Here is a 26,751-nt window from a genome sequence, read left to right on the forward strand (position 1 = left end):
TGCAGCCTGAATAGCAGAGTCAGCAGATTCACAAATTTTTCTCCGTTTTGTTTTATGACAAAAACCGACGAAGTTATTAGAATAAATGCAACGCCTGTCGCATCCCATCTTGCGTTCTTTTACGAACGCGTCAGTATTTTTTTATATAAAGTTTAAATGATCATATCTCCGTTTTTACTTGGTCTATCAACACAAAACAAAAAGTAAAATAGAATTTCAAGCCAGCACTTTCGACAGAAGTGGACGGCAGCGCTCAACGTGACTTTGTTTTTATGCTTCGACGTCTTAAACTGGTCATGTAACTTGATCACGCCGGCGTGATCGGCGACCCCGAAGAGTTAAGGAGGATATAGCTTAATTAGCGGTCGGCTAATTATCTTGACAGTAGTGGCATGTTTTTTACTGTATATCAGGCACGTGCAGAGGGGGGGGGGCTTTGGGTGCTCGAGCACCTGCCCTTTTGCCCCTTGGTGCCCAAAGTGCCCTTTTGTCAAGGCAAAATTTCCTCTCCTTTTTTTTGTAATTAAAGGCCCTTTTGTGGATGCCTGCCCAATCTAACTATTAGTAAAATTAATGAATAATAATTTAGCCGTAAATATAATGACCCACATGATGACCTTTCACCTGACGAACTCGTCCGGGACGATTCCTCACGCTGCACGCGCATTTTTTGATTTCGCGCGGCTACGCGCACTGCCAGAGGATATCTTCAACTCTGCGGCTGCTGGTAAGTGGTGTTTTATTCTCAGCGAAGTGATTTTGATGTTTGTTTACTTATTATTATTATTATTTTACAAGAACGACGTGAAGAGCATGCTGAGATGTTGTTTATATTGCTGTGTGTAGGCTGTAGAAGTAACGTTAGCTTGCTGTTTGAGGGAGAAAAGTTTCACGGGCGTCGAGGGGTCTGGTCTTTTTATGTTATTTGACTAAAAACTATTATTTTTACTTTATTATTATTATTATTATTACAGTATTTATTTAAAAAAACGTATAGTGCCATAAAAATTATCATCACAAATCTGGTAAGAGTTTAGGCTTATTATCACATACCGTTAGCTTACAAATATCTTATGTTTTGTGTGCAGAAGCCTCTGTGAACATCTCCCCTAATACTATTATATAGGCTACTATTATTATATTATTATATTATAGCGGCCTGGGCAGAATCTGCAGCTTTACAGCAGGTCAGTGAGCTAGTGAAGGTTCCAAACACTGTCAGCAATCTTTACATCTTGTCATGGTCACATAAAAATGATTTAATCAGCTAATATATCTCTATATGTCTGTTTTAATGTCTACAGTCTCAGATCAGCTCCAGCAGTATCAGTAGTAGCAGCAGTAACAACAACAGCAAAGGCAGCAAACTCACTTAAGGACTTTAGTAAGAATGTACCAGAACAGGTATCACATTAATGTTAAAAATCTTGTAAATTATTAATTGCTGTTTCTGTTTGCTTTGTTTTTATTTTCATTGTATAAATGTAACTCTTGTATTTGTGTAAATCAGTTTATGCCATGAAAATAGCCATAGATGCTGATATGGCATTAAATAAAACTATATTATACGAAACATGGGCCACGTTGATTTTGTCCTACACAGTTTACTATAACAGCTGTTCTTTATTATTCTGTATAACAGAGAAGAAAAAGCCATCAGGTTGGGACAACTTAAGGTACTTCAGTTTCTAATCCCAGAGTTATTAATAGGTGCACACTGCACATTCATAATTTTTTTTAACTTTTAAACGTAAAATTTGTCTTTTCTGTTCTGTTTCTTTTTCAAAACTGCATCAATGCATTTGCTACTGTATCAATACAGAATCATCTGTATTGATATATTACTGTATTGATATTTTGAGCACAGCCCTATTTAAAGCCTTGTTCCGCATGTGCCCCCTTTTATACTTTGAGCACCTGCCCCTCCAGAGGTCTCTGCACGGCCCTGCTGTATATCATGGTAAAGTTGCAGGTTCACATGTACAGAAGAAAACGTGTGCTATTAAACGCTAGCTAGCTTTATTGGCATGTTTAATTGTCTAAAAACAAACACTGTTTATGAATAAATAATGATCGATTATACAGTCATGAAGAATAGACTTACCTGTTGCAAAGATGACGATAATTACTACTGATGACGACTACTTCCTGCTCAGCTACTGTTCGGACGCTCTCGCTTACTGCTCCGCGCTTTGCTCTATCGCTTTTATATTTCTATATTTTATCTCCTTTTATCACCTAATTTTAACTTCAGCACAGTGCTCAAACGCTTGGATTACTACAAAAAAAAGCAGAATTATTGTATTCGACCAGCCTCCCACTGAAAGCTTACATTCCGGGGAAGAGAAAACACAACTGCCTACATTCATAAGGATAAGAAAATGCCTCCTCTGGAATCTACTTGCTGCTCCAACTGCCACAGACTTTTACAAAGGATTGCAATTCTTGAAACAAAGTTAATTGCGGGACCACCAAACCAGACAGAACACACAACAGAGCTTCGTCATGGACGTCCTCAGCATACAGCCGGTGAGTCCCATGAATCTAGTGCTTCTCGACAGGCCATACTGAGTGTAGAGAAACAAGCCGATCGTTTTACTAATCGATGGCACAAACAGGGTGCGAGACCCAAAGGCACTCGAGACATCAGATTGTCACGAGCATCACATATTACTGCAGTAGCATCCTCTACCCCAGATACGGCTCTGACAAGGACTGCAAACACTGGTCTCCTACCACCGCCTATACATCTTGAGAACCGATTTGAAGTATTAATGAATGAGGAATCCCCAAATTTGATGAATGTGATCGCACACAGACAGAATCAGCCAGTAGCTAACACTGATGCTAACTGGGGCTCAAGGTCGAGCAGACAGCGGCACTCAGCTCACAGTGCAGCCAAGCCCAGGACTCTGATAGTGGGCGACTCCGTAATCAGAAACATTAATAGCAGGTATACAACAACGTGCTGCCTTCCACAAGCAACAACTTCTGATGTAAACAGGGAACTTCAGAACATTCTGATGAAACATAAGACTGCAAATCGACTCATCATTCATGTGGGGAAGAATGATATTCATAAAGAGCAGTCGGAACTTCTTAAAAAGGATTTCAATGAACTTTTTGAAACACTTAAAAGACTGAAAGTTCAAACATTCATCAGTGGACCACTCCCAGCAAGAGGAACAAACAGGTTTTCACGGTTGCTTGGGCTTAATACATGGCTGCAAAAAAACCTGCAATATAAAAGGAGTGAACTTTATTGACAACTTCAATCTTTTCTGGAGTCAGAGGCAACTGTTTCAACAGGATGGCCACCACCCAAACAAACTTGGTTCAAGAGTGCTAAAGGACAATATCTACTTCTCCCTCCGTCATCCTTCTGCAATGTGTGCCAATCCACTCAACCTGAATGGCACACACACACCTGGATACAGTATGAATGACCACAGGATTTCACTTCAGCACCTGAATGGACACGCGGTTGACACATCACACAAGGACAGTGATAACACCACTCAGCCACAACAACCTCTGCTCACGGACACAATCTCAGCTGAGCCCTGCCCACAGAGCTCACCACAGACAGACTGTGACATACCAGCACTGCTCCAAGATACAGCACCCATAGACGACTTTCTGGAAAACAGCCAGGAAAACCAGGGCAGCATATTACAGCCTCCGATTAACACCAGAGCAAAAATCCCTCTCACCGGAAACATTATCACTCTCTCCAGCATCTCCACTTCTGTGCTTCTCAGAGAAAATGGAACAACTGGTGCATGCTGGAACTAGACTATCCCACTCTTTTGCTGCGAGCCCCCAGATACCAACCAAAAAACGCCAGGCCCCACAACCACCAAAGCCTGCGGGCCCAGCTCGCCCTCCCCCTCCTCCTGTGAGAGCTCTTCGGCCTCTGCCACAGCGCCAGGGCCCACACCCTCCTCCAGCGGCTCGAGGTGAACCAAAAACAACTGATACCAGCTCTCAGTGATATGTGTCGGGTCCCCGCTATGATAACAATAACTTTCTCAAATGTTTACAGAACAAGCGGGAACCCAGTGTGCCTGTATCTTTTTCTATTGCTGTTCAATTACATGATAGAAAGTCTAAGGCCTTCAAAAGCCTTACTGCAAACCCATCTAATCTGGTGCCTATTACACAAGATACCAAGATTGCTGTGGGGACAAAAAGTAAGACTGTTAAGTTAGCACTTTTAAACATCCGCTCACTTAAAAATAAATCACTTTTAGTCAACGATTTAATAACCACATACAACCTGGATTTTATGTTGCTAAATGAAACTTGGCTAGAAGAAAGTTGCAGTGCTACAGTCCTCAATGAAACAGCCCCTCCTAACTTTACTTTTATGAGTGTCTGCAGAGCTGTCAGAAGAGGCGGAGGTTTAGCTGCTCTTTATAAAGATGTCTATCAATGTAAGCAAATATCATTTGGGAATTACCCGTCTTTCGAGTATCTGGGTATTGTGTTAAAAGGTGCTCCACGCATTTTACTTATCATTGTTTACAGGCCTCCAAAATACTCTCCAGCTTTTGCTGAGAACTTAACAGAACTGTTATCAACAATTTCCTCAGAGTTTGACTGCTTTGCCATTGCTGGAGATTTTAACATTCACATAGATAATGCAGAAAACAATATGGCAAAAGAAATCAAAACTGTTTTAAAAACTTTTGATCTGACTCAGCATGTACATGGACCCACACATAATCCTGGACACACTCTAGATTTACTTATCAGTAAGGGTCTAAACATTTCATCAATTGTTATTAAGGATGTAGCACTGTCTGATCATTTTTGTATTTTCTTTGATATATTTGTAACGCTGGCAGGAGGAATGAAGCAGAGAGCGAATCCAAATGCAAGCACTTTAATTAACTAACAGACAAGTAATCCAAAAAACTCTAAACTCAGAAAAGGCACACAGGACACAGAACTAGGAACATCAAACAACGACCGACAAACACCAACTGAAGAACAAGGGTATAAATACACAGGCAAACAAGCTAAACAAGATAACAAGGGGGCGTGGCTAATCAGAAACACATGGGGAGACTAATCAACAGAACGGGGAACAGCTGAACATGTACAGACAGGGAAACACATGACAGACAAGAACAAGGAACAAAACACAACGCCCACACCGTGACATAGCCCCCTACCCCCCCCCCCCCCCCCCCCCCCCCCATGGGCGGCTCCCGACGCCCCTTGAGACAAAAACAAAACAAAACAAAAAAAAAACACTAAAGTTCAGGAGGGTGGTGAAGTGGAGGCGGTCTTGGGGGAGGGACGGAGGGCCAGGTTCGTGGAGTGAGGGTGGACCTGGACCGTGGGTGGAGCAGGCGACCCCTCGGGCGGCCAGGGCGGTGAAGACCCCTCGGGCGGCCAGGGCGGTGAAGACCCCTCGGGCGGCCAGGGCGGTGAAGACCCCTCGGGCGTCCAGGGCGGTGAAGACCCCTCGGGCGGCCAGGGCGGTGACTCAGGCGCAGGAACAGCAGACACCGGCTCAGGCGGCCAGGGCGGTGACTCAGGCGCAGGAACAGCAGACACCGGCTCAGGAACAGCAGACACCGGCTCAGGAACAGCAGACACCGGCTCAGGAACAGCAGACACCGGCTCAGGAACAGCAGACACACACACTGGCTCGGGCTCCGGAACAGACAACACACACACTGGCTCTGGCTCGGGAACAGACAACACACACTCGGGCTTGGGAACAGACCACACACACACTGGCTCGGGAACAGACAACACACACAGTGGCTCGGGAACAGACAACACACACACTGGCTCGGGAACAGACAACACACACACTGGCTCAGGAACAGACAACACACAGAATGGCTCGGGAACAGACACTGGCTCCGGTTCTGGAACAGACACCAGAACAGAAACAGCCACAAGGACAGACGTAAACACAGAAACAAACATAGAGCGATCAGGTTCAGGCGTGACTTGAACAGTAGTCTCTGGATCGGCAGACGTGACTTGAACAGCCTCTGGATCGGCAGACGTGACTTGAACAGCCTCTGGATCGGCAGACGTGACTTGAACAGCCTCTGGATCGGGAGACGTGACTTGAACAGCCTCTGGATCGGGAGATGTGACTTGAACAGCCTCTGGATCGGCAGACGTGACTTGAACAGCCTCTGGATCGGCAGACGTGACTTGAACAGCCTCTGGATCGGCAGACGTGACTTGAACAGCCTCTGGATCGGCAGACGTGACTTGAACAGCCTCTGGATCGGCAGACGTGACTTGAACAGCCTCTGGATCGGCAGACGTGACTTGAACAGCCTCTGGATCGGCAGACGTGACTTGAACAGCCTCTGGATCGGCAGACGTGACTTGAACAGCCTCTGGATCGGCAGACGTGACTTGAACAGCCTCTGGATCGGCAGACGTGACTTGAACAGCCTCTGGATCGGCAGACGTGACTTGAACAGTCTCTGGATCGGCAGACGTGACTTGAACAGTCTCTGGATCGGCAGACGTGACTTGAACAGTCTCTGCATCGGCAGACGTGACTTGAACAGTCTCTGGATCGGACGGGACCAGCGGCGAGGACTCTGGGCTGACAGGAAGTACAGGGAGGACTTCCAGGCATTGCGGGACGCGGGAAGTCCTCTTCCTCTTCCGTCTCCGAGAGCGAGAGGACGCTGTGCTGGACGGGACCAGCGGTGAGGGCGCTGTGCTGGACGGGACCAGCGGTGAGGGCGCTGTGCTGGACGGGACCAGCGGTGAAGGCTCTGTGCTGGACGGGACCAGCGGTGAAGGTTCTTTGCTGGACGGGACCAGCGGTGAAGGCTCTTTGCTGGACGGGACCAGCGGTGAAGGCTCTGTGCTGGATGGGACCAGCGGTGAAGGCTCTGTGCTGGACGGGACCCGCGGTGAAGGCTCTGGCCAAACGTTGCTGACGTGAAGCTCTGGCCGGACGTGGCTGACGTGAAGCTCTGGCCGGACGTGGCTGACGTGAAGCTCTGGCCGGACGTGGCTGACGTGAAGCTCTGGCCGGACGTGGCTGACGTGAAGCTCTGGCCGGACGTGGCTGACGTAAAGCTCAGGCATGTCGTGGTGAAGCTCAGGCATGTCTTGGTGAACGTGTAGAACAGGTGATGACGTGGCGTGCCACGGGAGGAAGCTCTCCAGACATCTGGTGAGTGCCTCTCTCCAGTCCAGACCGGAGAGATCGGGGAGCTCCCTCGGGTCGACCTCCTTAGCCCCCAGCCGGTAGCACATCTTAATCGCCTCATCACCCAGAGAGCAGGAGGCAGCGAGGGGAACAAACCCCCAGGTGTACTGGAACAGATCAAGGCTTTCCAGGGCCAAGGCCGCGATCTGTCCAGCGAACTCCCGGTCTAGCCTGTGTAGATCAGGCGAGATCCGTGCTGCTGGATTCATATTTGGTCGGTCGTTCTGTAACGCTGGCAGGAGGAATGAAGCAGAGAGCGAATCCAAATGCAAGCACTTTAATTAACTAACAGACAAGTAATCCAAAAAACTCTAAACTCAGAAAAGGCACACAGGACACAGAACTAGGAACATTAAACAACGACTGACAAACACCAACTGAAGAACAAGGGTATAAATACACAGGCAAACAAGCTAAACAAGATAACAAGGGGGCGTGGCTAATCAGAAACACATGGGGAGACTAATCAACAGAACGGGGAACAGCTGAACATGTACAGACAGGGAAACACATGACAGACAAGAACAAGGAACAAAACACAACGCCCACACCGTGACAATATTGATCTCTCCTGCCATTGAAGCTAGATCTGTGTCTGTCAAGAAGAGATGCTTAAATGAGAACACTAGTGTACTATTTATGAAGGCTATATCTTTAACACCAAGCATATCTGCTGACTCTGTTGATTTTCTCCTTGATTCTTTTAACTCAAAAGTTAAGAGTTTAATTGATGATATTGCTCCTGTGAAAGTCAGGAAGAAGAGTGGCAGACAAAAAGCACCTTGGAGAAACTCAACAGCAGTGCAAAATATGAAAAGAAAATGCAGAAAAGCAGAGCGCATGTGGCGGAAGACAAAACTTGTAGTCCACTATAACATCTACAAAGACAGCATCCATGCTTTCAATAAGGAACTAAGCAAAGCTAGACAGACTTTTTTCTCGAATATTATAAACAGCAATATAAACAACACGCGCACTCTTTTTGCTACTGTAGAGAGACTGACAACCCCCCCCCCCCCCCCCCAAGCCAGATTTCCAGTGAAATGCTCTCAGTGAGAAAGTGCAGTGAGTTTACTTCTTTCTTCTCTGAGAAAATCAATAATATCAGAAAGGTGATCAGCTCATCCTTGAGTTGCGCTGGGGTCAGGCAGATCAGACAACAGCACGAGAAAGTAGCCACTATGTCTGATTTCGAAGAAATTGATGGCAAAATTTTGGAAGAAACCGTACAGAGCAGGATAAGGGGCAGGAGCAGGGGCAGTAGCACAAGCCGGGGCAGGAGCAGGGCCTCTCGAGCCTGCAGTGGCTGGAGAAAAAGGAAAAAACTTACCCACTTACAGGGTTTGGCTGGAGACAAAATCTTTTGTGCCAGCTGTGAAGCAAATAAATGCTTCCCCCGCTCCAACAGGGCCTTCACATTGGTCGCCAGCAGTGGCCTGTTCTTAGTGGCAGTAGGTGGAGGAGGAACAGACACAGTGGCAGTGGGCACAGCAGCAGTGAGGACAGATGCATTGGGCACAGTGGTGGTGGGCACGTGGGCTAGAGCCTGCCTCTTCAGCACGTATGCTTTGAAAAGGGCCATATTGGTGTTAGGCCTGGCCTTTGCCTTCTTCAGGTAGGTGATGAGAGCCTGGGCCTCCTTGCTTGGGTCCTCATACACCTCCTTCATTGACCTACCCTTAAAATCCCCAAACTCCACCATCAGACATCCAGAGTCTCCTGTCCTCTGGGCCTCCTGCAGCATGGCCTGTTTTTTTCTGATACACCTCTACAGCCTCGCCTACCTCCCTGATCTGCGAGGTGTATCTGAGGAACAGGTGTTTGTTGTCCGACAGCGGGTTGTCCCTCTCCTCCTCCCCCAAAATGCTGCTGACCAGATAGCAGGCATACCCCAGTGAGTTCTCCAGCAGCCACAGGAACCTCTGACCCTGGTGTTTCCCAAACTGGATCTTGCAGTGAGCCAGAACCAGGAACTGGTCTCCAGGATTCCCTCCATTCTGCCTCAAAAAGGCAGTGGCCTCAGCCAGGACCTCCTCCTTACACCTGGCCCTCCCTGCCAACACGATCTTCCTCCTATTGGCCTCCTCAGTTGGCCCCATAAGGAGTCGACCCTCAGAGGTTCTTCGTAAAACCGGGTATGCATACATAATCTGAAAGGACAAAGGCATAAACAGAACGTTACATAGCTGTCATATACCAACTGAAAGTATTTTACTACATCATTTGTTTTTTATGTAATTAATTATTATAATATTATAATAATTAATGAATATTATTATTATTATTATGAGCATAAGCATTATTGTTTTTTATACAACTGTGAATCACTTTGAATTGCCTTGTGTACACATTGTAAATAGTGTGATGAACTTATTAATAAGAAAATAAATAACACTTCTTGGTACAATCTTGCTGGTATCATGCCATGCTTAAATCGTTTTGTTTTTGTTCAGCTTTTGTGGCAGAGATTACTAAGAAACACCAAATATAACATAAAGGCGTTTATGAAAATTCATAATAATATGATCATCAAACAGATCTAAAACTTAAAATGGTATATCAAATCGTTTTGGTATATCTTTTATAACATAGTTGAGAATCATTTGTTGAAACAAAAAATTCATTTGCCTATTCATGTCTTTTTAAATATGTATAACATAGTATTTAAAAAGATAACATAAATATGAATACTGGTGTATAACATAGTATAGTATAACATATATGAATTAAACTTTTTTTTAAAGGTTTTAGTAAAAATCTTCTTGTGGTCAAAATAATGTAATGAATGACACAAAAAAATACTAAATTAACAACAACAAAAAAAATGGTTTAAGGAGGATATAGCTTAATTAGCGGTCGGCTAATTATCTTGACAGTAGTGGCATGTTTTTTACTGTATATCATGGTAAAGTTGCAGGTTCACATGTACAGAAGAAAACGTGTGCTATTACACGCTAGCTAGCTTTATTGGCATGTTTAATTGTCTAAAAACAAACACTGTTTATGAATAAATAATGATCGATTATACAGTTGTGAAGAATAGACTTACCTGTTGCAAATATTGCAAAGATGACGATAATAATAGCGGTCGCTGATTGGTCAAAAGTAAGCCACAGGAGCAGAGCCAGGAGAGAAACGCGATTGGTCAAAAGTAAGCCACAGGAGAGAAAGGCGATTGGTCAAAAGTAAGCCACAGGAGAGAAACACGATTGGTCAAAAGTAAGCCACAGGAGAGAACGTGATTGGTCAAAAGTAAGCCACAGCAGAGAAACACGATTGGCTCACGTGGGCTTACTTTGGGCTTACTTTGGCTCAATCGGTAGGAAGCAGTAGGCGCAAGCGAGAGGTAGTGGGATCGATGCCTGCATTCTCCAGTGCTGTCCATCCTTTTTACGCCCCCCTTCAAGGGGCACTACCTAGATGAGCTCTTGCAGCTCAGTGCTGCCGAAAAAGTTTTTTCGAACGAGGTACTGCACACATTCCTGGCAAAAGCAGGTCCCACCGAGATTGAACTCGGATCGCTGGATTCAGAGCCCAGAGTGCTAACCTTTACACCATGGAACCTTGGCGTGTGTCGACTTTTCCCATGAGCAGCAGAGATTTAAGTCATTGAATCCAGAAGCAAGATAGCAAGGATTTAAGTCCTTGAGTCCAGAAGCACGATAGCAAGGAGCAAATGAAGCCTTTGCTTTTTAAGCCCATGTTTCCCCAATTCCGACTCGGTTTGAGAGTGCCAATTTCACCGCCACGTCAGCAGTTACGCATCACCTCTGTTTTTTCCCTCCCTTCCGCAAAGAACCTAAAAAGGTTCCACCGAGATTTGAACTCGGATCGCTGGATTCAAAGCGCAATTTTTTGATTAAATCTACAATTAAAAGGTAGCCAGTGCAAAGATGCCAGCACAGAGGAAATGCGGCCTGTTTTTTTGTGTCATTGGAAATCAGGCTGCAGCACCTGCACACGTGCTAGGGATCGCGCCTCGTCTTTGTCTTTGAGAGCGATGGACACCTTCTCTCCATCATCGAGGGGAATTAGCTCAAATGGTAGAGCGCTCGCTTAGCATAAGAAGGGGCCCAATCTTTGCGCCCCCACACACAAGCCAAAAAGACGCGAAAAACGAGAATTTGCCCACAAATTTCCCCTGCAAAATTATCAGGGCTATATTCCTGTGCGTTATGAAGGAGTTTTAGTCACATTTGAAACAAGTCACCCTCCTTGGGCTGGATTTGAACCCGTGTTCTGCGTGTGATCAACTGCGCCTGCGTCTTCATTTATCTATGACATCATTATATTGATTTATATTTTTTTGTGTGTATTAATATAATTTTTAAATATTGCACATTACATGTTGTTGATTATTTAATAAAATGAATAAAAATGGAGGGATATGATTTGATTGACATGATTTATCAGATTTGTTTTAAGACACTTCAAATGTTTTATTAAATGTTTTTTTTGTGTATATTATTTAAAAAAAATTGCATATTACATGTTGTTTATGATTGAATAAAATGAATAAAATGTTTCTTCAAATATGTGTTTTTTTTGTGAGGGATATGATTTGATTGATATGATTTATTAGATTACTTTAAGACACTTTAAATGTTTTATTAAAATGAATACACACAAATATTTCAATGACACTTAAAATGTTTTATTAAAATGAATACACAAATATTTAAATGACACTTTAAATGTAAAAAAACAAATATTAAAATGAATACACACAAATAATGAAATGAGTACACAGACACAAACACACATATATATATATATATATATATATATATATATATATATATATATATATATATATATATATATATAGGACAATATGAAAGACTGGGTGGAACCATGTACAGTAATATATACAAAATATATACAGGAAAAAAGCAAATTGTTTATTGAGGAGGTGGAGTTTGGCTTGTATTTTGCTGGCGCTGTTCTGCCAACCAGTCATCTAAAGATTTTCCATTTGAGGCACGCAAGCAAAATGTGGCATTACCATATCGGCTATGGCCAAACTCTTTGGTTTTGGGCTGCCCACATTTGCTGCACATGTTAAAGGTTACCCCTCGCACATACTTCCTCTTATGGACTCCGATTTCCGTCTCCTGGGCCCGCCGGCGCCTGTTCCTCTGGGTGTAACGGGAAACAGGAGCAGCAGACACAGGAGCAGGTGGAGCTGGGCCTGCACCGGATGTTGAAGCACCAGAAGGTGGAATCACCATTGACACGGTCATATCTGGGTTAAGGACTAGTGACAATGACCCAGGTGCTGAAATGGGCTGCACAACTCCTGATGCTGTGGGGGCAGGTGCAATGGGGCACACCATGGTGGTGGCAGCAGCAGGCCGTCGACCTGGTCACAGAAGAGGAGCCTGTCCTTCTCGATTTGGCGGAAGGGTAAATGTATGTTTTGGGCGTGAGGTCGATGCCGCTTCATCCAATTTTTCCCTCGGTGGAGGAAGCTGCGTATCAGCCACAGCAATTGGGTCAGGTGGAGTCAGTCCCTGAGCGAGGACACTCATTTCCTGTTTTTTCTGCTGCCGTTGAAACCTGAAAATAAATTACATGTATTATATCTATGTTTAAAAAGTATTCAGTTAATTTGAAGAAAATAATGTGCCTTGCTTACCACTGAATGAGTGTCTTCTGGTTTAGCTCAAACAGCTGGATCATTGTTTCATCCATCAGCCTGCGATTGTTAAGCACCAGCTCTCGGATATGGTGGTAATCCGAGAGGATTTTAGACCACCTGGGGCGGCAAACTCCAGCCTTCTTGGTCGGCGACTTGTGTAAAGCACACAGCTTTGTACAAATGGCCTCAACCAAGCGGCTGGTGCTGGGCCACTGTGCTGGTCCCCCGGGATGTCCAATCAGACACCGTTTTACACTCTCCACACCCGGTGTGACTCCGGACCGCTTTGGTGCCTTAAAGCGTCCATGTGTCAGCTGAGGCTGATGTCGAGGCTGATAGTTGACCCGCTGTTTGTCTATGTCATGGAGAGCTGTCCACAGCTGAATGGCCTCTGTCACCTGCAGGTCAGTGAGGTAAGGAGCCTCACGAAGACCAACCAGGTAACCAGCCATATCCTGGACCTTGTCCCACCCAGCAATGCCATCGGGCCCAATGACTGCTCCCTAGTAAATTCAGATTAATGTTAATATATGTGGAATAAAACGAGATTGAAATTAAATAAAGCCCTTAAAGTGTTTTACCTGAGCCTCGTCGGAGAAACTGCTTCCAGTGTCAGATGGCTGTGACAACACTGAAGGGGCAGGGGCAAGTTGGTGTCCTTCTCTAGTTGATGTGGATGGCTCAGCCAGTGACACGTCAGCCATTGATACATCAGCCGGTGATGCTGGGGACTGAGGCTGAGGCAAAGATGAGGGGCTGTTTGCGAGATCATGGCAGGGGTCATTCTCGTACAGCACTGGAACTGTGATGTCCTCCGTGATCTCTTCCTCAAACCCCTCATCTTGCAGGTCTTGGTCATCAATTTCCTCCACCAGCCTGTCTTCATCCTCTGGGTTCTGGAGCACTGGAGTCAGTGTTTTGCCAGTCTGGCTGTAAAGGTACTCTATTCCTAGCAATTCACCTACGAGAATAAAAGGGGAAAAAAAATGTCTTAATATTTTGTCTAGTACATTTAAGGCTAAATTGATACTTAGTAGAGTATTACAAAATAACAAATTAATGAATGTCTTGCCTGTATATGCTCCAGGAGGGCGATAGCGCTCATCCCAGGGCTTCCCAAAGACTGTCTGGCTAAGCTGGTCCACAACCTCTCTCATGGCACTGCCATATGACCGGATGGAGGACGCTTCTTTTATGGCATCTTCCATCCGGTCATCATTCCAACGCATCAAGCCCTCAAGGAGATAGGCTTGAAAATGCGCATCACTGGCACTGGTTCCTAAAAGTAAAAAAAAAAAAAAGGGTTTTATATGTCACATATGTACAATATATTTACTACACATGAGGTGCTATGAAGTAGCTGGTTACATGTAATAGAGTTATGTAATTACATAAAAAAAATATTGTCATTATAACCAGAGTTATTAGTGATTTGTGAGGCAAGACAGCTTTGTCAATGCTTTTATGACATCAGAAAAGTACAGTAAAAGTGTGACATTTTTTTAATGTGACATTAATTTAACGTAATGGAAGCAGTTACAGTGCTTATATTTTTTTACAGAAAAATTACTAATCCATATGTATGTAATACCTGGAATAAAACGGTTCAGGTGGAGGTGGAATGACTCCAAGGAGGTAGAGCCTCGAGCACACCTGTAGCAGCACAGCTCCACACCGCCTTTCTTCAGTGTCCCCTTCTTTATGTAGAGCGGAAAGTGCTGTGGGTCTTGGATACACTGTACATGCTTCCGCTGTTCTTTCCATATCTGCTGGATCCGTTCATGGTTCAGAAGTGGAACTCCCAGAGTATCCTTCCCGTCCGCACTGTCAAACTGATCAATCAGTGACCCAATCAATATGGTGGTCTCCTCCTCCCCCCTGGTCCTCCTCCGGCAGTGCAGTGCCAAATCCCTCCGGTTAATGCGAGCACTGACCGCCTTTTCTGAGATGTAGCCAGTCTTCTTTGCTGCCAGCTCACCCTCCTTTGCACGGCAAAGAGCAGCCACATCCTCTGAATCCCACCGGAATATGGACATGGATAGACGTGCCATGAAGATCCCATAGAGCGGATGAGCCTCTGTCGTGACACCTGCAGCAAATCGCCGCTTGAAATGCCAGATGTCCAGGCGCACTTCAAGCTCATCCCACTCCGAAAACATGGCCTTCACCTGAGACTGGCCGTGCTGACTGCAGCAATCTCTGTCCACGTACATCACCTTTGGGGATGCCTCTCCTGCCTCTCGGTAGCGTTTCATTAGGCCAGCTGCCATGGGGTCCAGTGCATGTCCCTCGGCGGCTGTTAGGACAGAGACAAGGACTTGGCCGTGTTCGTTACCAACATTTGTGCACCAGGCAGCTGTTCCTGAAGCAGCACCGGCAAGTTTTTTTGTGACCTATTGAAGAAAAAAAAGATTTAAAAAAAAAAAAAAAAAAAACTCATAACTTTTCATTATGTACACACACACATATCCATATCTGGACAATTTCTGGATATAAACAGGGCTGTGATACCTTTTTTGTGGAGTCCATCTTGAGAACACAGCCAAATACAGATGTTATTTTGGCCTTGACCTCGTCCAGTCGCCCCAGAACATCCCTGGCGTACACAGCTAACAGCCACTTAGGTTTAGGAAGGGCAGGTAAAAGGGGAGGCTCAGCAAACACAGGAGGCTGCACAAGGGAGGACCTTGTGAATGGTTCACAGGCAGTCAGGTACTGCAGGACCGCTGTGTCCATGCCTCACTGTGTTGTTCCATCAGCTTCTTGTAGAGCTGAGTCACACTGTTGCCCAGTGTCCTCTCCCTCATCATCCTCACCACCCGGTTGTCACATGAGTATCTAAAGAAACAACAGTATAATCATGCAAATGCTTTGGTTGGAAAAAAATAACACAAATAAAAGCGCCTAATAATGAATGATTGTCATTATGAATTACCTGTATGTCAGCAAAGCTGGAAACTGACTGCGGTGGCCCATATCCAGCTGTCCTAAGATGTCCTCGTTCCAAGCTGGATACTTCTTTTTGCAGCGTTTGCACTCCAGATACTCAGTGGCAAGGTCATACCACCCATCAATGTCCAAGACCTTGCGCACGGTACGGTAAAGTCCTGCCGCTGTAAGTCTGTGCTTACCACAGTCTGGGCGAACGCAGACAAGAGGAAACAACCGCATCTTTAGCGGCATCCATAAGAAAATGGGCCGACAGAAGAAGAGGTCAGGTGAGGCGGGTGGCTGGGTGTTTATTAAAGGGGGCTGAGGAGGATACCACCAAAGCTTCAGCTGGGACACTATTTCTGGCTTTCCGGTTCGCATGTTGGCCTTAAACAGTGTGTTCCGGATCCACTCATGCTGGAAAGGTGGAAGATGATCTTTCCAGTGACTAGGAAGCTCAGCTGGTGGCTGATGATGAGGAAGAGCTGGTGTCTGTGCTGTTTCCGCTGATGGAGACGGACCGGCACAGGCCTCTGAGTGAACAGTAACATAAACAATATAAGGATGACTGTTATTTGATAGTAATATGCCATAAATGCAGTCCACAAACAGCCGGCGAAGCAGTAATTTTAAACAAGTATTAATAATAATTATGATTATATTTAGGAATAACAGTGAAGAAAATGGTATTAGTGTCAAGAAGCAAAGAACACAGTGTACACTTTATTGATGTAAGGAATATGGGATCAATATAGCTCTTTGAGAATGAGGATTAGATGGAATGAAAGAAGGAAAATGAGTCGTGATGAATTCAGTAAAAAAAAGTATGATGCCCACAGACATGAAGCATGCACACAGACACAATAAGGAAAAACTGTTCCTCTAATTATTAGAACAATGAATCTCCACCATCCTGTCTGCTCAGGTTGAGTGAGTGAGAAGAGCAAGCGGTGTGAAAAAGTTATCCAGTGATTGTTTAGCAACAGGTAACTTCGGAAACGCAAATAAATACACTGACACCTTTGGACATCCTTAAGGTTTGGAAGAAGTGCACTCAAAGAATGCCTCCCGCTTGAGGCATGATGTCACATAATTCTGTATTGTAAACAAAAAATATTTAAAAATGTTTATTTATTTTCAAAAATAATGATTCTCAGTGGGTTTCCACAAAACATTCTTATAATATTTGCATTTGTGTCATATGCCACACCTGTATTTAGCTGTGCTTCACATTGTGATGCAGCAAATACCAGCTCCTCATCATCATCTTCAGCAGTGGGAATGGAAGTGCCTGGAGCACAAATGTTAAAACTATTACTGTGATCAATACATGGAGACAAACATATGTAAGATGTTGCGTACTTACCAGTAGCGAAAAGCTGCTTTCGGACCAAATGTTTGGCTGGGGGTTCTGCTGCCGGAGGAGGTAAAGTGGACTGCAGTAATGGATCTGGAAACAACAAGTGGACAAGTTTGCCATGACGATAAATGAATACATGTAGAACTGCTTTAGGGAAAATTCTATATTTACACTCCTACTCACAGGGTTTAACTGGTGACATTAGTTTTTTGCCAGCTGTGAAGGTGACAAATGTTTGCCACGCGCCAACAGTGCTTTCACAGTGGCGGTCAGCTGTAAACCAGTTTGGATGGCTGTAGGTGGACGTGCAGAGGCACTAGAGGTTGCAGGTGGACGTGCAGAGGTACTGGAGGCTGCAGGTGGACGTGCAGGCTGATGTACACTGGTGCCCATATCAGAAGCCCGTCTTTTCAGGACATACGCCTTGAAAATGGCCATGTTAGTGTTGGGCCTGGCATCTGCCTTAACCAAGTACCTGATGAGGGATTCGGCCTCATTGCTCTGGTCTTCATAAACATCCTTCATGGACCGGCCCTGAAAGTCACCAAACTCCACCATCAAGCAGCCCTGGTCTCCAGTTGCCCGGGCTTCTGCTTGCATTTCCTGCTTCCTCTTATACTTCTCTACTTCTTCTGCCATCTCTCTAATATGAGAAGTGTACTGTAGGAACAGTTGTTTATTTTCTGACAGGGGGGTTGTCTGCGCTTTCTCACTGGAAATGCTGAGCACCAAATACACTGCGTACCCCAGAGAGTTTTCCAGGAGCCATCTAAATCTCTGACCCTGGTACTTCCCAAACTGAAGTTTGCAGTGAGCCAGTACTAAAAACTGGTCACTGGGATCTCCACCGTTTGTGCAGACAAAAGTACTTGCCTCTGCCAGCACCTCCTCCTTCGATTTGGCCCTTCCAGACACCACATTTTGAAGTTGCTTCGCCTCCGCCGATGGCGCCATGAGGAGACGGTTTGATGTTGCTGACTGGCGACGAAAAACGGGGTATGCGTACATTTTCTGAAATGAAAATCAGAAAGAGACTATTACCTCTGTCAATCTAAAAGATACCTGTATGTTAAGTGTGTTACAATAATTTAGCAAACTACACAGCAGGACTTAAATCATGTTTATCAGGCATTTTGGGTTACAATATGGAAAGAAATTATATGAAATATTAGATATTATTATGAAAATCTTGGCAATTACTACTAACTCCCATTATTACACTTCTTTTTTCATTACATGTTGCCCCAAGAATACATTAATATGCAAATTAGATACATAGATACATTGTATAAAATGGGAAAACCCGCTTATGGCCATTTTACACACATATTGCATAAAGCAAAATGGAAGTCTATATCAAATCATTCTGTTATCTTTTATAACATAGTTGGGAATCATCTTCATACAAAGTTTGGTATATAAAATCCTGAAACCTAAACAATTTCAGGATATAAAACACTGATATAATTAAGCTATATCCTCCTGAGACCAAAAAAAGTTTAGTTAATTTAGTATTATGTGTGTCATTACATTGTTTAGAGCATAAGAAAGTTTTTTGCAAAAACGTTTTTTTTTTTAAATAATGTTCATATAGGTTATACTATGTCTTCTGTAGAGGACACTAGGACTCATTTTTTATTATTATTTTATTTAAAGACATGAATAGGCAAAAACAATGTTTTTTTTTTAGATCACGTCTTTTTAAATAAAATAATAATAAAAAATGAGTCCTAGTAGTGTCCTATACAGAAGAAATAGTATAACCTATATGAACATTATTAAACAAAAAAAAAAACGTTTTTGCAAAAAACTTTCTTATGCTCTAAACAATGTAATGACACACAAAATACTAAATTATTAACTAAACTTTTTTTGGTCTCAGGAGGATATAGCTTAATTAGCGGCCGGCTAATTAACTTAACAGTAGCTACATGTTTTCTTTTCTATATTTTATCATGGGAAAAGTTACAGGTTCACAGGTACTGAAGTAAACCTGTAAAAAACACGCTAGCTAGCTATATTGGCATGTCTAATTTTCCAAAAATACACAATATATATGAATAAATATTAAACGATTATACAGTAATGAAGAATAGCCCTACCTGTTGCAAAGATGACAATAATAGGAGCCGCTGATTGGTCAAAAGTACGTCACAGAAGAGAAACACGATTGGTCAAAAGTAAGCCATGGGAGAGAAACGCGATTGGTCAAAAGTAAGTCACAGGAGAGAAACGCGATTGGTCAAAAGTAAGCCACAGGAGAGAAACGCGATTGGTCAAAAGTAAGCCACAGGAGAGAAACGCGATTGGTCAAAAGTAAGCCACAGCAGAGAAACGCGATTGGCTCATGTGGGCTTACTTTGGGCTTACTTTAGCTCAATCTGTAGGAAGCAGCAAGCGCAAGCGAGAGGTAGCGGGATCGATGCCTGCATTCTCCAGTGCTGTCCATCCTTTTTACGCCCCCCTTCAAAGGGCACTACCTAGATGAGCTCTTGCGGCTCAGTGCTGCCGAAAATGTTTTTTCGAACGAGGTGCTCCACATATTCCTGGCAAATGCAGGTCCCACAGAGATTTGAACTCTGGATTCAAAGCCCAGAGTGCTAACCATTACACCATGGAACAAACACACCCTGCTGTCTGAGAGGCAGATAGCGATGAGGCTAGGTGGAATCAGGTAGATAAGAGCTGGCGTTTGGTCAATGGACCGCCTCGACTAAGAGAGGCGGACGTGGTTCCTCTGCCGAAACCCGGGATTGAACCAGGGACCTTTAGATCTTCAGTCTAACGCTCTTCCAACTGAGCTATTTCAGCCAGGTACTTGTGTGGTTTAGCCAGCAGCCATGTCTGGGAGACCGCCAGTCATTTTCGAGAAGAGCAGAGCGAAGGTCCCAGAGAGAAAATGAGTTGCCTGTACGGGGATCGAACCCTTGATCTTGGCGCTATTAGCACCACGCTCTAACCAACTGAGGTAACCGGCCTCTATCTGGCTCATTTTAACCCCAATTTCTCCGAAATATCCTGGTTGCCCTAATCAGGCTGAAGAGATTAAAAGCAAAGCCTGATAATGGGCTCATCCGGGATTTGAACACGGGACCTCTCGCACCCTAAGCGAGAATCATACCCCTAGACCAACGAGCCTAAACATACGTCCTGCCTGCTGCTGCCGGGCCGAAAACATTTCAGCTTGCATGGCTTAAAGCGCAATATTTTAATAAATCTACAATTAAAAGGTAGCCAGTGCAAAGTTGCCAGCACAGAGGAAATGCGGGCTCTTTTTTGTGGTCATTGGAAATCAAGCTGCAGCACCTGCACACGTGCTAGGGATCGCGCCTCGTCTTTGTCTTTGAGAACGATGGACACCTCTTCTCCATCAGTGAGGGGAATTAGCTTAAATGTTAGAGCGCTCGCTTAGCATGTGAGAGGTAGCGGGATCGATGCCTGCATTCTCCAGTGCTGTCCATCCTTTTTACGCCCCCCTTCAAGGGGCACTACCTAGATGAGCTCTTGCGGCTCACTGCTGCCGAAAAAGTTTTTTCGAACGAGGTACTGCACACATTCCTGGCAAAAGCAGGACCCACAGAGATTTGAACTCGGATCGCTGGATTCAGAGCCCAGAGTGCAAACCATTACACCATGGAACCTTGGGGTGTGTCAACTTTTCCCATGAGCAACAGAGATTTAAGTCATTGAGTCCAGAAGCACGATAGCAAGGAGCAAATGAAGCCTTTGCTTTTTAAGCCCATGTTTCCCCAATTCCGACTCTGTTTGAGAGTGCCAATTTCACTGCCACGTCGGCAGTTGCGCATCACCTCTGTTTTTTCCCACCCTTCCGCAAAGAACCTAAAAAGGTTCCACCGAGATTTGAACTTGGATCGCTGGATTCAAAGCCCAGAGTGCTAACCATTACACCATGGAACAAACCACCCTGCTAGCTGGCTGTCTGAGAGGCAGATAGCGATGAGGCTAGGTGGAATCAGGTAGACTAAAAGAGGCGGACGTGGTTCCTCTGCCGAAACCCGGGATTGAACAAGGGACCTTTAGATCTTCAGTCTAACGGTCTCCCAACTGAGCTATTTCGGCCAGGTACTTGTGTGGTTTAGCCAGCAGCGATGTCTGGGAGACCGAACGTCATTTTCGAGAAGAGCAGAGCGAAGGTCCCAGAGAGAAAATGTGTGGCCCGTACGGGGATCTAACCCGCGACCTTGGCGTTATTAGCACCACGCTCTAACCAACTGAGCTAACCGGCCTCTCTCTGGCACATTTTATCCCCAATTTCTCAGAAATATCCTGGTTGCCCTAATCAGGCTGAAGAGATTAAAAACAAAGCCAAATAATGGGCTCGTCCGGGATTTGAAGCCGGGACCTCTCGCACCCTAAGCGAGAATAATATCCCCAACCAAGCCGAAACATACATCCTCCTTGCTGCTGCCGGGCCGCAAACATTTCAGCTTGCATGGCTTAAAGCTCAATTTTTTGATTAAATCTACAATTAAAAGGTAGCCAGTGCAAAGTTTCCAGCACAGAGGAAATGCGACCTCTTTTTTTGTGGTCATTGGAAATCACGCTGCAGCACCTGCACACGAATAATGAGAAGCTTACTTACAGGAGCCTGGTCTGCAACACTGGACCCAGTTGATGTTGCAGGAGCACAGGCAGCACTTGGCTGGACAGAAGGCTGTGGAGGAGACTGCAGAGGAGGCTGAGCAGGGCGCAGAGGAGGAGACTGCAGAGGAGGCTGGGCAGGGCGCAGAGGAGGAGACTGCAGAGGAGGCTGGGCAGGGCGCAGAGGAGGAGACTGCAGAGGAGGCTGGGCAGGGCGCAGAGGAGGAGACTGCAGAGGAGGCTGGGCAGGGCGCTGCAGTCCTGTGGGTGGCTGTAGTGAGGATGGTCCTGGTGCAGAGGGACAGGGGTTGAAGGCCTTGCTGGAAAGATGGGAGTTGCTCTTTCCAGTGGACAGGAAGCTCTGCAGGCGACTGGGACACCTGGCCAGGGGTCCACAATGCTGGAGGAGCAGGATAAGGGGCAGGAGCAGGGGCAGTAGCACGAGCCGGGGCAGGAGCAGGGCCTCTCGAGCCTGCAGTGGCTGGAGCGTAAAAAAACACAACAAAATTATCTTATTGTTTTAGACTTTCACTGCATGACTTTCTCAGCTCTGCTGGACAGCTACTGCAGTTACAAGGTTCACTGCAAAGCATGTATGATTAGTAGAGAGATGACATGATGATGAAAAGATGGAAGGAAGCAGTGAAAATCATCCTGTTTTTCATCCAAGCACCATTAGAAGAAATACAAGAAGAAAAAAAGATGGGATCAGCCAAGTGTGAAGCGAAGCAGACCAAACACTACAACAGCCACTTATTCCAAGGGGAGTGGGGGAAGTGTGAGATGACAAGAATGAGCTTTAGTCAGTGATTACGACAAAAAATGAAATAAAACCTTTTACATACACCTTTAAATTATCTTTTTTCCTTTGAGGATGTTCACTCAAAGAGTGAATGTAGATTGACACCTGAAAAGTGCCATTCCTCTGTGTTGTGAAATAAAATAATATGTCATTTAAAAAATACTGTTTTGTTTTATTTGTAATTGTTTGTTATATATTGTTTAAGATTTAGATACCTTGAGGAAGTTGTTCCTCAGCTTGCGAGGCTACAGTTGCCATCTCCAGGTCATCTTCCTCCTCAAAAAAATCCGTAGCAGCAGAGTCTGTAAAATAACATAAAACACTAAGCACATGTCACCAACACACTTGTATGCGTTAAGTGATACTCACCACATGTAAAGAGCTGTCTCCGGGCTGCGGACTCAGACGCAGAATGTACATGTGGTCCTGCAGCTGTTGAACACGTATTTTCGTTAGACATATATACTGCATAATATATACTGTAATGATTTTAAAGCTTGCAAATCACTTACAGGGTTTGGCTGGAGCCAAAATCTTTTGTGCCAGCTGTGAAGCAAATAAATGCTTCCCCCGCGCCAACAGGGCCTTCACATTGGTCGCCAGCAGTGGCCTGTTCTTAGTGGCAGTAGGTGGAGGAGGAACAGACACAGTGGCAGTGGGCACAGCAGCAGTGAGGACAGATGCAGTGGGCACAGTGGTGGTGGGCACGTGGAATGGAGCCTGCCTCTTCAGCACGTAGGCTTTGAAAAGGGCCATATTGGTGTTAGGCCTGGCCTTTGCCTTCTTCAGGTAGGTGATGAGAGCCTGGGCCTCCTTGCTTGGGTCCTCATACACCTCCTTCATTGACCTACCCTTAAAATCCCCAAACTCCACCATCAGACATCCAGAGTCTCCTGTCCTCTGGGCCTCCTGCAGCATGGCCTGTTTTTTCTGATACACCTCCACAGCCTAGCCTACCTCCCTGATCTGCGAGGTGTATCTGAGGAACAGGTGTTTGTTGTCTGACAGCGGGTTGTCCCTCTCCTCCTCCCCCAAAATGCTGCTGACCAGATAGCAGGCATACTCCAGTGAGTTCTCCAGCAGCCACAGGAACCTCTGACCCTGGTGTTTCCCAAACTGGATCTTGCAGTGAGCCAGAACCAGGAACTGGTCTCCAGGATTCCCTCCATTCTGCCTCACAAAGGCAGTGGCCTCAGCCAGGACCTCCTCCTTACACCTGGCCCTCCCTGCCAACACGATCTTCCTCCTATTGGCCTCCTCAGTTGGCCCCATAAGGAGTCGACCCTCAGAGGTTCTCCGTAAAACCGGGTATGCATACATAATCTGAAAGGACACAGGCATAAACAGAACGTTACATAGCTGTCATATTCCAACTGAAAGTATTTTACTACAGCATTTGTTTTTTATGTAATTAATTATTATAATATTATAATAATTAATGATTATTATTATTATGAGCATAAGCATTATTGTTTTTTATACAACTGTGAATCAATTTGAATTGCCTTGTGTACAAATTGTAAATAGTGTGATGAACTTATTAATAAGAAAATAAATAACACTTCTTGGTACAATCTTGCTGGTATCATGCCATGCCTAAATCGTTTTGTTTTGTTTAGCTTTTGTGGCAGAGATTACTAAGAAACACCAAATATAACATAAAGGCGTTTATGACAATTCATAATAATATGATCATCAAACAGATCTAAAACTTAAAATGGTATATCAAATCGTTTTGGTATATCTTTTATAACATAGTTGAGAATCATTTGTTGAAACAAAAAAACACTTGTTTTTGCCTATTCATGTCTTTTTAAATATGTATAACATAGTATTTAAAAAGATAACATAAATATGTATACTGGTGTATAACATAGTATAGTATAACATGTATGAATTAAACTTTTTTTTTTAAAGGTTTTAGTAAAAATCTTCTTTTGCTCAAAATAATGTAATGAATGACACAAAAAAATACTAAATTAACAACAACAAAAAAATGGTTTAAGGAGGATATAGCTTAATTAGCGGTCGGCTAATAATCTTGACAGTAGTGGCATGTTTTTTACTGTATATCATGGTAAAGTTGCAGGTTCACATGTACAGAAAAAAACGTGTGCTATTACACGCTAGCCGGCTTTATTGGCATGTTTAATTGTCTAAAAACAAACACTGTTTATGAATAAATAATGATCGATTATACAGTCGTGAAGAATAGACTTACCTGTTGCAAAGATTGCAAAGATGACGATAATAATAGCGGTCGCCGATTGGTCAAAAGTAAGCCACAGGAGCAGAGCCAGGAGAGAAACGCGATTGGTCAAAAGTAAGCCACAGGAGAGAAAGGCGATTGGTCAAAAGTAAGCCACAGGAGAGAAACAAAATTGGTCAAAAGTAAGCCACAGGAGAGAACGCGATTGGTCAAAAGTAAGCCACAGCAGAGAAACACGATTGGCTCACGTGGGCTTACTTTGGCTCAATCGGTAGGAAGCAGTAGGCGCAAGCGAGAGGTAGTGGGATCGATGCCTGCATTCTCCAGTGCTGTCCATCCTTTTTACGCCCCCCTTCAAGGGGCACTACCTAGATGAGCTCTTGCGGCTCACTGCTGCCGAAAAAGTTTTTTCGAACGAGGTACTGCACACATTCCTGGCAAAAGCAGGTCCCACCGAGATTTGAACTCGGATCGCTGGATTCAGAGCGCTAACCATTACACCATGGAACCTTGGCGTGTGTCAACTTTTCCCATGAGCAGCAGAGATTTAAGTCATTGAGTCCAGAAGCACAATAGCAAGGAGCAAATGAAGCCTTTGCTTTTTAAGCCCATGTTTCCCCAATTCCGACTCGGTTTGAGAGTGTCAATTTCACTGCCATGTCAGCAGTTGCGCATCACCTCTGTTTTTTCCCTCCCTTCCGCAAAGAACCTAAATAGGTTCCACCGAGATTTGAACTCGGATCGCTGGATTCAAAGCCCAGTGTGCTAAGCATTACACCATGGAACCAACACACTCTGCTAGCTGGCTATCTGAGACGAAGATAGCGATGAGGCTAGGTGGAATCAGATAGACTTAAAGAGGCGGACGTAGTTCCTCTGCCGAAACCCGGGATTGAACCAGAGACCTTTAGATCGTCAGTCTAACGCTCTCCCAACTGAGCAATTACGGCCAGGTACTAGTGTGGTTTAGCCAGCAGGGATGTCTGGGAGACCGCCCGTCATTTTCGAGAAGGCCCCAGAGAGAAAATGAGTGGCTCGTACGGGGATCGAACCCGCGACCTTGGCGTTATTAGCAACACGCTCTAACCAACTGAGCTAACCGGCCTCTCTCTGGCACATTTTATCCCCAATTTCTCAGAAATATCCTGGTTGCCCTAATCAGGCTGAAGAGATTAAAAGCAAAGGCTAATAATGGGCTCGTCCGGGATTTGAACCCGGGACCTCTCGCACCCTAAGCGAGAATCATACCCCTAGACCAACGAGCCGAAACATATATCCTCCCTGCTGCTGCCGGGCCGCAAACATTTCAGCTTGCATGGCTTAAAGCGCAATTTTTTGATTAAATCTACAATTAAAAGGTAGCCAGTGCAAAGTTTCCAGCACAGAGGAAATGCGGCCTCTTTTTTGTGGTCATTGGAAATCACGCTGCAGCACCTGCACACGAATAATGAGAAGCTTACTTACAGGAGCCTGGTCTGCAACACTGGACACAGTTGATGTTGCAGGAGCAGAGGCAGCACTTGGCTGGACAGAAGGCTGTGGAGGAGACTGCAGAGGAGGTTGAGCAGGGCGCAGAGGAGGAGACTGCAGAGGAGGCTGGGCAGGGCGCAGAGGAGGAGACTGCAGAGGAGGCTGGGCAGGGCGCAGAGGAGGAGACTGCAGAGGAGGCTGGGCAGGGCGCAGAGGAGGAGACTGCAGAGGAGGCTGGGCAGGGCGCTGCAGTCCTGTGTGTGGCTGTAGTGAGGATGGTCCTGGTGCAGAGGGACAGGGGTTGAAGGCCTTGCTGGAAAGATGGGAGTTGCTCTTTCCAGTGGACAGGAAGCTCTGCAGGCGACTGGGACACCTGGCCAGGGGTCCACGATGCTGGAGGAGCAGGATAAAGGGCAGGAGCAGGGGCAGTAGCACGAGCCGGGGCAGGAGCAGGGCCTCTTGAGCCTGCAGTGGCTGGAGCGTAAAAATACACAACAAAATTATTTTATTGTTTTAGACTTTCACT

The 26,751-nt window shown here is 45.1% G+C and overlaps 7 non-coding genes across 7 annotated transcripts; all 7 read right to left on the reverse strand.

Moving 5' to 3' along the window:
• Nucleotides 1-19,880: 19,880 nt before the first annotated feature.
• trnaf-gaa (transfer RNA phenylalanine (anticodon GAA)) lies at nt 19,881-19,953 on the reverse strand. The gene has a single exon. It is a non-coding gene; the product is annotated as a tRNA-Phe (tRNA).
• Nucleotides 19,954-20,208: 255 nt separating this feature from the next.
• trnap-agg (transfer RNA proline (anticodon AGG)) lies at nt 20,209-20,280 on the reverse strand. Its single transcript has one exon. It is a non-coding gene; the product is annotated as a tRNA-Pro (tRNA).
• A 1,035-nt stretch (nt 20,281-21,315) lies between these two features.
• Nucleotides 21,316-21,389, reverse strand: trnai-aau (transfer RNA isoleucine (anticodon AAU)). Its single transcript has one exon. It is a non-coding gene; the product is annotated as a tRNA-Ile (tRNA).
• A 4,081-nt stretch (nt 21,390-25,470) lies between these two features.
• On the reverse strand, nt 25,471-25,542 carry trnaq-uug (transfer RNA glutamine (anticodon UUG)). The gene has a single exon. It is a non-coding gene; the product is annotated as a tRNA-Gln (tRNA).
• Nucleotides 25,543-25,632: 90 nt separating this feature from the next.
• On the reverse strand, nt 25,633-25,705 carry trnav-gac (transfer RNA valine (anticodon GAC)). The gene has a single exon. It is a non-coding gene; the product is annotated as a tRNA-Val (tRNA).
• An 81-nt stretch (nt 25,706-25,786) lies between these two features.
• On the reverse strand, nt 25,787-25,860 carry trnai-aau (transfer RNA isoleucine (anticodon AAU)). The gene has a single exon. It is a non-coding gene; the product is annotated as a tRNA-Ile (tRNA).
• Nucleotides 25,861-25,948: 88 nt separating this feature from the next.
• Nucleotides 25,949-26,020, reverse strand: trnap-agg (transfer RNA proline (anticodon AGG)). Its single transcript has one exon. It is a non-coding gene; the product is annotated as a tRNA-Pro (tRNA).
• Between the last annotated feature and the right edge of the window lie 731 nt (nt 26,021-26,751).

This window comes from Siphateles boraxobius, unplaced genomic scaffold (genome assembly GCF_051911475.1).
Source record: "Siphateles boraxobius isolate OS27281-9 unplaced genomic scaffold, OSU_SipBor_1 116, whole genome shotgun sequence".
Taxonomy (NCBI): Eukaryota; Metazoa; Chordata; class Actinopteri; order Cypriniformes; family Leuciscidae; genus Siphateles; species Siphateles boraxobius.